The following is a 15,281-nucleotide window of genomic DNA, read 5'->3' on the forward strand; positions in this document are numbered from 1 at the left end:
CTATGATTGTCTTCATCTTCAACAGGTTGTATTTCATCTCCAGAAACAGTGTATTTTTTATTATTCTTTTTTTTTCTCATCCCTTTGAGTGGTTCTTTCATCTCCTTTTTATTAGAACTTTCATCATTTCCTATTTCTGGGTTAGGATTAGCATTCCGATCTTTCCTTTTTTCTTTGTTGATTTCCTCTTCATTTTCTACTAGCTGCGCGAGGCGGATACATTCTTCCCTCATTGATTCAGACAATGGGGTATCATCCACTCCCTGATTTTTATTTGTCTTTGATTTGCAGATGCAAGTCTTTTTTTGTTTTGTACATGGATGGTTTTCAAGCTCTTGTATTTTGGCAGATAGGTTTTCTGTCATATTTTTGTTTCTTCATGTTGTGTTTGCTATTGTGAAATGGTCCATTAATTCTTGATGACGTAATTGAGCTTCAGTTTTTTCCAACATGGATAGATCATTCACAGCATTTTTTAATGCAACCAAAGTTGTATCATTCATTTCTAAATCTTTAGTGATCTCCAATAGGTGCCCTGTGTGTAAACATACCTCTAAGCGGATTTCTTCATAAACTTTAAACACTGAAGTCAAGACATAATTCAAGGCTATCATTGTGGATGAGTTTGTGCATTCTTTTTCTGATTTTTCTTCAGAGTTTTTGTGACAATGCTCTTTTTCTGACTCAGTATCATCCATTTGACATTTTTGTTTCCATTAATTCCATGAGTTTGATGTTTATAGCTCATAGCAGATTTTTCCCCATAAATTGATTTCCTTGTGCATTGTCATTTTTAATTCCATGTCCATCTTGTTCACGTGGAAAATAATGTAATATTTTAGTATTGTATTTTTCTACGTAGTTGTCGTTAATGTATAATCTTTATGTAATGATGCATAATGTCGACAATCCTTATTTTTTGGAGTAGAGGCACCAATATTTTTATTAATGATTAGATGTGACAAACCAGAGACAGAAGGTATCTGCTCATCGTTAGGGTACAATAATTTGTACTCTAAAAAGAGCGAATTTTTTTTATTACACACCAGTGATTTAAATATTGTTCGGTTAACCGGTGGTAAATGACTGTCTCTGGTAGACGGTTCATGAAATTCTGGTGCATGAGCATCCATGCCTGATATGGTACTTCGTAAGTTGTAGCCTGTCATAGTGACCTGTATGGATATTTTTTGTGTTGTTCTTTTATGGTAACAGAAAAAGAAGCAGGAGGAAAGGAAGGGTTACACCGTCGCTTAATTTGTCTAACAGAAAACAACACCCGTTATTCTCGAGTTAGAGGGAAAGCGACAGTAGTCCTAGCCCAAAATCACAAGAAATAACAATTCCTGTCAAATGTAGCTTGGAGACGGGTCACAGACACATACGACCGCAGTCCCCGCTCCGAGGCTTTGTTCTTTTGTAATAACAGAAAAAGAAGCAGGAGGAGGTAAAGGGCTACAGCTGTCGCTTAATTTCTCCAACAGTAAACAGCACCCGTTATGCTTGGGTTAGTCGGATGGCGACAGTAGTCCCAGCCTAAATTCACAAGGAATAACAAATCCTGTCAAATGTAGCTCGGAGATGGGTCAAAGATACATACTTCCGCAGTGCCTGTCCCAAGGCGCCGGAAGTGAAGCCACCAACTCCCGGACAAAAGATCACAGGCAAGGTAGACCAAGGACCAACGTCCGCGATCTCCGCTCGCAGGCACCAGCCGAGCAACTCCAAAAACTCTACACCACCGAGAGGAAACAGGTCAAAGATGACAACATCTGCAGTTCCTGCCCAAGGATGCTAGAGAAACAGAAGCTGTTTAGCAAAAGGAGTCCTTTGCACTGGGTGAGTCAAAGGGTAGCGGGATGAAAACAGATTGCATACAAATCCTGCTCAAATTTATTCTAATAATATTTGTAATGCTGCCAGAGGTAAGAATCAAATGCTATTTAGGTGTTATAGTTCTTTTGAAATCACCAAGGAAGGCGCAGCATATTAATAAATAAATGAGAGTGAAAGCTGACTGTTTTCCACGTGACAGGAAGAATGAAACCAATGAATATGAATTAACCAGTTTTATTGATATTGATTGTGGAAGTTCAAAAATAGAAAGGTCCAAGAGTTTCACACGTGGGTAAACATTGTTAATGTGAAACTGAATTTAAATGTTAAAATGGGTAAATTAACAAAGCAGGATCCTTACCAGCGCCATAAAGGATCAGCAAAATGGTCCCTTTTTACAAATGTTCCGACGGTGGTCTCCAGTTCCTTAGATCCAAAGACCACAAGACTCTGCCTCCGATTCCGCGGCAGCTCCACGGCGGGAGGAGGATTTTGAATGCTCTTCACAGTAGAGGTAGAAAGAGGATCAGCAGCAGGCAGGCAGCAGCAGATAATTCCAGAGGGGAAAGCAGGTAGCAGGTAACAGGTAACAGGCCACAAGACTCTGCCTCCAACTCCGTAATGCAACAACCTCATCCACATCAGCCTTAACCCCATCAACACCCCCTCACCATCCACAACACATAAGCTGATGCTCGCCAACATCTGCTCAGCTATCACCCATGCAGCAGACATCGCCAACCTCATTACTGCACACGACCTTGACGACATCTTCATCACCAAGACCTGGCTGACATCCACATTCTAGAACTGGTGTCCCGGCACCAGACTGGATGTCAACAAAATTGGCTCCTTCGAAGTCCTCTCCTGCTGCTTCCCTCTCTCCCCAACAGACACAGTCACCTTCCATTTCATCTACAGACCACCCAAACCCAACACCGCCTTCATCAGAGACTTCACCCACCTTGTCACCACCATGTCCCTCATGCACGCAAACAACATCTTCCTAGGCGACTTCAACCTCCCAGGCAACAAGGTCACTAAACTGATGAAGGAAGCTCTCCTCAGCCTTCTTGACACCCTCCGCTTCACACAGCACATGAAAGACCCAACGCACAAGAAAGGCAACATCCTCAACCTAATCATCACAGCACTGTCTTCCCTCCTCTCCCGTCTGACTAGTCTGACCACCTAGCCATGCCTTTCAACATTTCAAAAACCTTCAGGTCCTTCAAGAACGTCCCAGTGGAAGCCCTCACAGAATACCTCACCAACCTATACCTGACATGGAAGGAGCACCCACAACCAAACTGCAACTTTCTACTGGAAACACTCAACGCCACCCTCGCAGTCTCCATCAACCGACATAGGCCACTGAAACAATGCACCTGAAAACCAATACCATCAGCACCCTGATACATGCAAGAACTCAACCTCAGCAAAAGAGTCATCAGGAAACAAGAGAAAACCTGGTGCTGCTCCAGGACCGCATCCGACCTGGTGCTCCTTAAAGAACTCTGAGAAACCCACAGACAAATAATCAACACAGCCAAGGCCTCCTACTATCAGAATACCATAGCAGATGCTGACAAGAAAAGCAGAGTCCTCTTCAAAGCGGCAAAGCAATTCATCAACCCGCAACCCAACCCTGCCATACCACACACCATTGAAAAATCCACAGCCATCAACACCTTCGTCATCGAGAAAATCACAAAGATTTGCCAACACATAGACGCCAGCTCTACATCCCCAAACCCACCTCACATCCCTCCTCACGAAATCTCCACACCCTGGACAACATTCAAGACACTCTTGACAGAAGACTTGGTAGAAACATTGGCCACCCTCAAAGCAATATCATATACAGACGACATCCTCCCAGCATCCATCCTCAAGACCCTGCCCACAGAAGCTCACCTTTCCTACCTGGAGACCATCAACAGATCCCTTAGTGAAGGCACCTTCCCATGGACCCTAAAAACAGGAAAAATCCTCCCTCTACTAAAGAAACTCATTCTGGATCCTGACAACCTAGTTAACTATCGCCCCATCACCCATTTTCCCTTCCTAGGTAAGATCATCGAGAAAGCGGCAGCTGCACAACTGAAGCAACACATTGACACCAACAATCGCCTTCAAACCTACCAATTTTGATTCAGACACAGATGCAGCATGGAGACAGCAACCATACAGTTGTTAGACAATGCCCTAAACATCCTTGACTGGGTCACCCCTGCCTCCTGATTCTACTCAACCTCTCGGATGCTTTCGACACAGTAGACCACCACGCGCTTATGGACACCCTACATTGATGCACAGGGATCAGATACCTTGTCCTATGCTGGTTCAAGTCCTAACCACGCCAACCGCAAGTAGTTTGTTCAGGTGGACATCTCTAGATTGCCAATGCTACCCACCACCTGTGGAGTCCCACAGGATTCCATCCTCTCCCTAGTGTTCTTCAATCTATACATGGAGCCCTCCTAGCCAGACACAACACCCACAATCACCATACACTGACACACATCTATACCTCAAGGTCAACTCCATCACTGATCCAGTCTTGCATGTCCAGTGCATACTTGAAGCGAAACCCCTCGAAGACTAAATTCCTACACCTCACCAACAACACTGAACACTCAGTCATACAGACCTGGCTATCAACCATGAACTCTGAGGGCTTTACAACCAAGCTCACCTCCTGCGCAAAGTCCCTCATGTTCCACATCTACAAACACCTCTCCTTCAAGAAACACATAGCTAAGAAAACTCAGACAGCTTGGTATCAGCTCTCCCTCCTGCGAAAAGTCAAGCCCTGCCTCCAGACAACTTTAGATCCACTGTTCAACCACTGGTCCTAACCCACCTGGATGGGAGCAATTAACTCCCCGAGGCCCCCCTCCATCTTCCCTTGTGTCCCTGAGAAGTGTGCCATATGCGGCTGCACGCCTCATCAAGGATTTACACATCTCCCCAGCCCTCATCGACCTTCACTGAGTGCCACTGCATGCACAAATCACCATCAAGTCTTGCTGTATCGTCTATAAGACAGTCACCCTTAAGTCACCCAACTACCTCGCAGAGAAACTCAGCATCTCTGGTGGACAGTGCACCAGCAGAATCGAGAACACATGCAGTCTTGAAATCCATTGCTGCAAAAAGGAAAGGACCAGAAAGCAAGCCTTCTCTGCATATGCTCCAAGACTATGGAACCTTTGGAATCAGACTCGCCCCCACGCTACTACAATTCAGAAAAGTACTCAAGACCCACCTCTTCAAGGAGCTTCTCTTCCTCAACATCTAGGACATTGCGTTGCCCCTCACGCCACCTGGCTCGCTAGACACCACCCGGCCCTCTCCTCCCTGCCACCCAGTACAGCTGGACCAGTCCTCTGTGCCCCTCTGTATGCTACACTCGCTGTATATCTGCTCAGTTGTTACCACTGAAAAATGCTCTGTTATGCATCTGTAATGTTGTACACCTCTGGAAAGCGCTCCCTTAAGTATCTGCATTGGTGTAAACCTCTGTAAAACGTTCCGTTGCTTCTCGAAGCTAGATCTGTGCTAAAATACAATAATAATAATAATAATAATAATAATAATAATAAAAATAATAATTATGATAATAAAAAAACACCCACCCTACCACCACTCTCACAACCCCCATGCACTCTGCCTCCACCATCTTTACCCCTGCCCACTCACTCTACTGCCACTCTCTCTACCCCCACTCACCCTTCTCTCACTCTCTCTACCACCACCCACCCCCATGCTCTCTACCAACCCTACTCACCCTACTTCCACTCTCTCTCTACCTCCTTTCCATCCAGTCTACCTTCACTCTCTCTATGCCCACCCACCCTAACCCCACTCTCTATACCCAGACCCAACAATGCTACCCCACTCACGCTAACCTCACCCACCCACTCTACCCCCCACTCTCACTAACACCACCCACTCGGCCTACCTTCACCCTCTCTATGCTCAGCTACCCATCCTACCTCCACCATCTCTAACCCCACCCACCCTACAGCCAATCTCTCTACCCCATCCCTCTGCCCTAACTTCATGTTCTCTAACCACACCCACCATTGCCCACCACCCACCTTTCCACCACTCTCTCTACCCCACCCAACCACCACTCTCTCTACCCCCACTCACCTTATCCCCACTCTTGCTACCCCACCAACCCCACCCGCACCACCCACCTTTCCACCACTCTGGCTACCCCACCCACCCTAGCTACACCATCTTTACCCACATCTTCCCACCCTACCTCCACTCTCTGTACCACCACCTATCTACCCTAACTCCATTCTCTTTACCACCACCCACTCTCCCTAATCCCTCTACCCCAACCCACCCTACCACCACTCTCTCTACCCTCACCCACCCTACCTCCAGTCTCTCTACCTCCACCCACCTACCCTATGTCCACTCACTCTACCCTCACCCACACCCTCTATGTCCGTTCTCTCGATCCCACTTACCCCACCTTACCCCACTCCCTCTACCGACATACTCTACCCCCACCCACCCACTCTACCCAACCCACCAACCATACCTCCACCCTCTCTATGCCTACCCACCCTAACCCCACCTCTCTTCCCGACCCATGCTACACCCTCTCTCTCTACCCCCACCCACCCAACCTAACTCCACTGTTTCTACCCCCACCAACCCTACCCCACCCTTTCCGCAATCTTTCTACCCCCACCTAACACCCACTCACTCAACATACACCACTCACTCTACCCCCACCAATCATACGCCCACTTTCTCTACCCCTGCTCACCCACCCTAACTCTGCTCTCTCTACCACCACCCACCCGTCTCCCACCCACCCTTTCTCTACTCTGTCTACCCAACCCCACACCAATGACCCCACTCTCTCCCCCACCCGCGAACCCAACCTCCACTCTCTCCACCACCACTCAACTTCCACTTGCTCTACCCCACCTATGCACCCTACCACCACCATCTCTACCCCCACTCACCCTATTTCCTCTCTCTGCCCCACCCATCCACCCTAACTCCACTTTGCTAACAGCCACCAACCCTACCCCCACCCACCTATTCCCCCACTCTCTACCTCCACCCACCCAAGGCCCACTCTCTCTATGTCCCAACCACCCTAATCCCACTCACTCTACAACATCCACTGTCTCTACCCCATCTACCCACCCTACCACTACTCCCTCTACCCTCACCCACCCTACGCCCACTCTCTCTATTCCCACCAACCTCCCTCACTCTCTGTCCCCACCCACCTCCCTTTATGCCCACCCACCCTGCCTCCACTCTTCTACCCCACCTATCCAACTCATTCTACAAATTATATCCTCTCTCTACCCCTCATCCTTCCTCTCACAGTCTATCTTTATTTCTTACCCTCCCACTCTCAACCTTTCTTGCTCATATTTCCTCTTTCTCATCATTGATGGCACCCTCTCTCAATCGATCCCTCCCTTGTTCTATTCTCTTTCCTTCTCATTCTCTTGCACACCCACGCCTCTTATCACATTCTCCTTTGGTACTTTGCTCTCTCCTCCTTTCACACTGCTGCCTATAAGTGCAACGTGCAACGAACAGCAGTAAATGTCAAAACTATTGGCTCTGGCAATGCTTGTTAATCTAGTATTCATTTTTTTTTAATGCTGTTTGTGTTTAGGTTTCCATTAGCAGTTAATATTGCGCATCTACTTACACTGAGGGGCATTCAGCTAAACTAGGAAGTTGTGGAGGGATAGCTACAGTTATTTCCAGCAAGAATAGAGAGAGCAAACTGGCCCATGGGATCACTGTGGGCAAACGACGGCCCTGCTCTTGGGAGAAGAAAGAGCTTGCATAATGTTTGTCTCCGGGTGATGTAAAATGATTTGGTACCAAAGACAACACACCAGGCACAATCCGAATGCCTGAGAAAAGAACAGAAGGCAAAGGGCACATTCTACCCCGACAATTGGCCTCCAGTGAGCATGTGAAGCTGTCACTTGGAAGGAATTTCAACATGGCGTCTGTTACCCGGGGGTTAAGGGGTTAAGACTCTCAGCCCCCTCCGTTGGGGAGGCGGAGTCTGATGAGGGAGAAAGGGGTTCTGGGGAATGTGCGCCAGAGGCGACAGTAACTATGTTGTAAAAGGGAATAAAGACGTTCCTCTAATCCCTCCGTGTGTGCGTCCTTCATTAGGCCTAGATCCATAGGCAACATTTGGCGACGAGGATTTCTCCCGCACACCGGAGTCCTCCTCCAGTGGCAATCTGCCACATCCACGCTCGTGCTGCGGGAGACACAGCGAGCCTCCTCCTCCTACTCCTCCTCCTCCAGTGCATAACACGGCAATCCGCCAGATTCGCTCAGGCGGTCGCTCACCCGCTGAGCCTCCTCCTCCTCACCTTGCACAGGCACGCCTGCTCCTGCCCTGGCCGATGCTAATCTGCCGCGACGACAACGCTGGGAGTGTGCAGCAGGCCCCATAAAGCAGACACGCGTGCCGACGATCCCGCCCACGCCCTCCCACCTGGTCCACAGGCCTTCGCCACGGAAGCCACCTCACTGGAGAAGAGGCCCTACAGCTTCGCCCCAACCATCGGACACCCAGGTGAGCGTGTGGGTGCAGGTGGACACGCTTGAGGCCCAGTGACCTCGCCCCACTTGCTGGCTATGCACCCGCAGACCCCCACCCTTCAGGCACCATGAGCAACCCGCGCTCCAACCCTGGTTCCAACCCGGGATCTCCTCAACCGCGGCAAAGTCAATACAGTTGCGGTTGCCCCCACCATTCACCATGACACCCCAAGCCACCAAAGGCCCCAGGTGGACCGACTGGATGGATGACTTTCATCACTTCGTGAGGGGATCCGGTGACTCCCCCAACATAAGAGACATCTTCCTTAACCTCGTAGGGGGGGAAATAAAGACTGTAGTGAAAACGATTCTGGCAGCTGACCAAAACACCTTCCCCAACCTTATTGCTGCCTTAGACAAACTGCTAATCATTGAGGTCAATCGTGACTACGAAAGATATTTATTCAACCAATGCACCCAATTGCCACAGGAGACTGTTGACGAGTTCATAACGCGTCTAAGGGTGAAGGGAGCAAACTGCCAGTTTGACGCGCTCTCGCTAGAGGAAGCCATAAGACTGAGGGTGATCGAGGGTTGCCTCTCCCCGCACTCAAGAAGCAGCTATTAAAAAAGCCACTCACCATCCTCGAAGTGAGTGAACTTGCTCGTATTCATGAGAGGGTGGATGTGCAAGCCTCATCCATGGGACACTCCGGCAACCCTAAACAAGACACAAGTGAACTCATAGCTGCCATACAACCGCCTCGCCAAGGCGACAGGGGACCACAGCCGTACAGAGTACCAGCGACTCCCGCCCCACGCCAACAAAGACAGTGCTACCGCTGCGGCATGTCGTTCCCTCACTCGGTGTCATGCCCGGCCCTATCCCAACGATGCACAAATTGTGGGAGAGAAGGACACTTTCACTCCGTTTGCAGAGAGGGCATACCATTTCCCTCGATGCGACCCCAAGTGGCCGCCAGGATGCCTTTCCGGCCACCGCCTCAGCAGTACAATCAACCAAGACCTTACCAACAAGGGCAGGGGCAGAGGCGCTATGTCAGGGCAATCGATGAATACCAGTCATCAGGATATCTACCACAGTACGACCAGGCAGAACAGACCAGGTATTTCACCGATGAATATGATAACCCTCCAATGGACTACAGGCCTGAGACACTTCAGGCGACGGCCTACTACGCACCGTATGATCAATATGACCAGGACGAGTTCGTCAACCTCATACTTGACAACAAAGAAGCCAGGGAGGCCCCGAAAATCCCGATCAAAATGGGGAATTGCCAATTTCAGTTCATGATCGACTCAGGTGCTACTGTGAACATTATGGGTGAGCAGGACTATGAAAGGATGCCACACCCGCCGCCGCTTGACCCATCCCGCTCGAGAATCTTTCAATGGGGGAGAATCGTTACAGACAGTGGGACAGTTTGCTCAATGCTTCCTCCTAAATGGGCGGCAAGTGAACACAACCATTCACGTCATCCGGTCGCTCGCCAGGAGCAGATGTCTGCTCAGCTACCACACAGCATCGCGCCTGGGATTGATTGAGATTCACGTGAACGCTGGTGACACGATCACCACAACCTCGAACAACCTGGACCCGAGGAACACCACAGGGACAATAGCATTCCACCAGCCTCAGACTCTCGTCTCACAGGACGACATCGCGAGAAGATTCTCCAAGCTGTGCACGGGACTAGGGAAACTCAACGGCCCCCCCATCAAACTGTACATCGACCTTCAGGTGCGACCAGTGCCACAACACCCCAGAAGAGTCGGGTTCCACCTTCAGGAGGCAGTATCAGAGGCGCTCCAACAACTGCTCTCCGATGGCATCATAGAACCGGCGACGGGGCCGACTCCATGGGTTTCCCCCCTCGTGGTGGTACCCAAAGAATAGGGAAAGATTTGGTTGTGTGTGGACATGAGGGTGGCCAACACAGCGATATAACGGGAGAGACACCCGGGACCACGTATTGAGGGCATGATTGTGCAGTTAAACAGCGCCCAGATGTTCTCCAAGCTAGACCTGATCCAAGGATACCATCAGCTGGAGCTCCATCCCGACTCCAGAGTCATCACGACTTTCGCAACGCACGATGGACTCTTCAGATACCGGAGACTAAACTTCGGAATTTCGTCCGCCGCAGAGATCTTCCAGGAAGCGATACGTCAAATAATCAGACCTATAAAGGAAGCTCTGAATTATAGCGACGAAATACTCGTTTTTGGATCATCCAAGGAGGCCCACGACACGGCACTGCACGACACCTGTGAAGCCCTTCAAAAGGCAGGTCTCACACTCAATATCACCAAATGCCGTTTCAGTAAAACGAAGCTCACATTTTTCGGACATATCTTCTCCAGGGAAGGCATGATGCCTGATCCTGACAAGGTCGACACGATTACCAACCTCAGCGAACCCCTACAGGTCGCGGACGTCCGCTCTTTTCTCGGCATGGCGGGATACTGTGCGAGGTACATACCCCACTACGCCTCCCTTACAGACCCTTTGAGAAAGTTGCTGCAGAAGGAGTCATCTTTCGAATGGACCCCGGCATGTCAACAAGCCTTCACCAACATCAAGCAGGCCCTCACGGAAGCCCACCGCCTCGCATACTTCAACCCATCGTGGCACACCGAGGTGGTGGTGGATGCCAGCCCGTTCAGCCTCGGAGCCATCTTGGCACAAACCAGTGGCGCGGACATCAACCCCAGGCATGTGGTCGCCTATGCAAGCAGGGCGCTGTCAACGCCAGAGCTAGCCTATTCCCAAGCCGAGAAGGAGAGCTTGGCGGCGGTCTGGGCGTGTGAACATTTTCACAACTTTATCATCGGGAAGAGGTTCACTCTGATCACCGATCACCAGGCACTTCTATCCCTATTTGGCAACCCGCATACCAAGATGCCACCGAGGATCGAACGGTGGGGCATCCGCCTCCAAGAATGCGACTATGACATTGTACATCACCATGGAGGTGACCTCAATCCCGCTGACTATTTGTCACGACACCCTGTTGGAGACCCGCTCGCCCAGAAGGGCGATGTTGCCTATGTACAATATGTGGCATCCCACTCATTGCCACCAGCGTTATCCCTTGAAAGGGTCGCCGCTGCGTCCGCCGCCAACCCAACGACAGCCCTGGCTATCAGCCTAACGACGACCAGCAAATGGAAGGATCATCACAGAGCAATGTTAGCCCATCCAGGAGTGAACAAACAGGAGATTGAGCGGCTAGCTAGGGTGCAGAGTGAACTTGCCGTGAAAGACAACAACATTCTACTAAGGGGGTGCAGGATTGTCATTCCCGCCACGCTTAGAAGCGAGGTGGTCAGCACCGCCCATGAAGGCCACAGAGGGGCTGAAAACACGAAGAAGCAGCTGAGGTGCCATGTGTGGTTCCCCTTCCAGGATGCCGCCGTTGATGAGTGGGTAAGGAACTGCCATGCCTGTCAGTGTACAGCCCCTGCCGAACGTCCGCCCCCACTACAACACACTCAGATACCTGACCGCCCCTGGGAACGAATAGCCATGGATTTCTATGGGCCTACAGAAGCAGGTGATTACCTCCTACTCTTTATAGATGAACATTCGAGATTTCCTATAGTCAAAGTAGTTACCACCACAGCGTTTCCCCCAGGGATCAGCGGCAATAGAGGAAGTATTTAGCGAGTGGGGGATCCCCAAATGTGTCAAGTCTGATAATGGACCACCGTTCTGTGGGCACGAGTTTGGAACACTGGCGGAGCACCTGGGTTTCAGACACATGAAGATAACTCCTCGCCACCCACAAGCGAACGGAATGGCCGAGCGCTTCATGGCGTCGATTAAGAAGACAATACAGAGAGCCCGGCTTGAAGCAGTCAACACACATCAGGCATTATGTCGCCTCTTAAGAGACTACCGGGACACTCCCCATGAGGCTACAAACAAGACACCGGCCGAGCTCATGTTCCGCTATTATGTGCGGACCCGCATTCCGCGGAACCCGTCGAGTGCAGAGCCGGTTGACAGGGACCTGCTCCAAAGGGATGCTGAAGCAAAAGAGAATGCGAGGCGCAGTACTGATGCGCGGCGCGGAGCGGTGACACAAGAATTCCACATAGGAGATGAAGTCCTAGTCCAACAGCCAACAACCAGGAAGACAGATCCGCGGTTTGCCCCAAGTCCCATGAGGGTAGTCGCAGTGAAAGGCACGATGGTGACAGCTGAAGATCAGAACAGAGCTGTCACCAGGAACTGTCAACAATTCAGACATTATGTTAAGAGAGAAGGCACAGAAATACCACAGAGGTCTCTTTCCCCAGAACCACGGATGCAGCGGGACGACCTGTGGACCCCTCCGGAGGGAGATCTTGGAGGGACGAGTCAGAGAGTGGAAGCTCAAGATGTTCCAGAGCCTGTTGCTCAAGGTGAGAGGCCACGACGAATCATCAGGAAACCGATGAGACTTGTTGAAGAGTGTTAAGTTGATGTTTGGACATATTGTTCGGGGGTAGTGTTACCCGGGGGTTAAGGGGTTAAGACTCTCGGCCCCCTCCATTGGGGAGGTGGAGTCTGATGAGGGAGAAAGGGGTTCTGGGGAATGTGCGCCAGAGGCGACAGTAACTGTGTTGTAAAAGGGAATAAAGACGTTCCTCTAATCCCTCCGTGTGTGCGTCCTTCATTAGGCCTAGATCCATAGGCAACAGCGTCATCCGTATGCCATCATGTGTTAAACTTATGTTTTTACCCGTGACACTGTTAGTCACCGGGTGCCAACGTGCAGGCATATTGATCTTCTCAATAAGTGCCCATTTAAGTGAGATAAATGGTACTGTGTTGGACAGTTGCCAGATGAATTGAATTACTCTGCTAGCATTCTGCTAACAATTCAGTATAAAACCAACCAGAGAAAAATACATTTTGTTATAAAAAGTCAAATATTGCCCCCTAGTGACAATAAATCTGCCCGCCTTCAAATATACACTTTATGTTGGTGCTTTGACGTTACATTGTGTACGTGTCATAGAAAGAAAGAACACCCATTGGCATGCAAGTCAATTAACAACACATCTGTAGTTTTGCATGAATGCATGTGATACGGAGTGCTGAAAAACTACAAAAGCATCCTTCTTTCTCAAACCCGCCATTTGCTTGACTGAAATTCAATATATGCTACTGCAAAAATCCTCCCATTCAAAAGTGCTTACATTTCCAGCTGTATGATAATTTGTATTATTTTAAAATGTACACACCACTTTATGGACATGGCAGTGTCACTGCATTGAACGTACAATATAAAGACGTATACAGTTTAAATTGTAAAACCCTGTAAAATCATCATTAGGATAATTGCACTCTCCCCCCCGCACTTTCCCTTTCCCCCATCTCATGCACTTGCGCGATCTGAATGACACCTGGCCTAGTAGGATCGTTGTATGTCCTCCCATCGTTCCCGCTCGTCGCGCCTTGAAACAGCTGTGTATAGGCGCGTTACAAATGCCATTTCATATCATATCAATATCTTTAAAAATAATATGTACTATTCCAGGGCGCCTTTGGCTCTCAGATGGTTTGGACCACAACTCCCATTAACCCTAGTCAGCGTAGTCTATTGTGAGATCATGGGAGTCGTAGTCCATAACTGTGGAGAGTCACAGGTTGCAGGTCCAACTATTCAATGCATCAATGGAAAAATAAACAGTAAAACCATCTCAGGAATAATAACTTATTGTGAAGAAATGAAGAAACGGAAAGAAATTGAACAGGCATTCAGTCAAGAAATAGAAATAGTATTGGAATTCCGTGCACGTGGTGCTGCAGAAGAGAAAGCTCCTTCTGGAAGCCGTGCATGGTGGAGTCTTGCGGATTGTACCCATAAGGGAGCGCATTTTGTAACAGCTGGTAATTCGGCGCCGGGGACCGGTTATGTGTAGACATAAACCTAGGCGGGTCCCCACCACCAAATTTTGGTCATTTGCATGGTGGAGTGCAAAAGGTGGTGTGAAAGTATCCATGCTGCCTTTTGCCCTGCACATTTGCGATCCACCCAGCAAATTGCATGAACGTACATGGAAGGAAGCGTTTGCAATGGAGCACAATGGGCTCTGCCTACTTTTTGCTGGCGCATAAAGCCGCGGACCCCATAGGGATCCACAGAATTTGCCCTGGGATGAAAATCCATGCCGTTGAAAATGCTGTGACTTTTTTTAAGGTGGAGAGTAAGGAAGCCGCAGGAACACAAGTTACGTTCCGCCCCCCACCTCTTTGACATAGAAATGATTGAAAATGGGGTCTAACGCTAATGAAAGACGTAAAAGCCTTACACACGGCATTTACGTCTTTCATTAATGTTACGCCAGGGTGAAAATGAGCCCTAAAATGTTTTGTCTAGGTGTACTTCTCTGGTCCCATGAGATCTGCAACTTTTCGGCCAAGTCGATAGGTTGTTTCGTCTCCCCAGCGTTATAGGTAAGAGAAGTTGAAAACATAGCACATGTAAACCAGCAACCAGTGAAGTGAAAATAAATAAGTATACTGGTGCACGCAGAGGCCTGTGACAGCCATCAGTACTCAGGTCTCGCGGTGGCCACAGGTTCACAGTAAAGAGATTGCATGGTTTCATGATTTCCTGCTTTGGTCTTATTTAAAACATTGTGAAATACTGTATTTTCTTGTTGCACTCAAATCTGCATAACGTTGGAAACATTGAAGTCATCTTGGGTGTGGATTCTGGAAACACGCAAACATAATGGGCCTCATTACGAGGTAGCCATGGTGCCATTAGCACCATGGCTACCCCCTTACCGCCTACCGGGTCCGGGTTCTCAGAATGGGTACTTACCGAGTCATTCCAACCTTGGAGGACCCGGTA

Source organism: Ambystoma mexicanum, chromosome 9 (genome assembly GCF_040938575.1).
Source record: "Ambystoma mexicanum isolate Mex_15411 chromosome 9, UKY_AmexF1_1, whole genome shotgun sequence".
Classification (NCBI taxonomy): Eukaryota; Metazoa; Chordata; class Amphibia; order Caudata; family Ambystomatidae; genus Ambystoma; species Ambystoma mexicanum.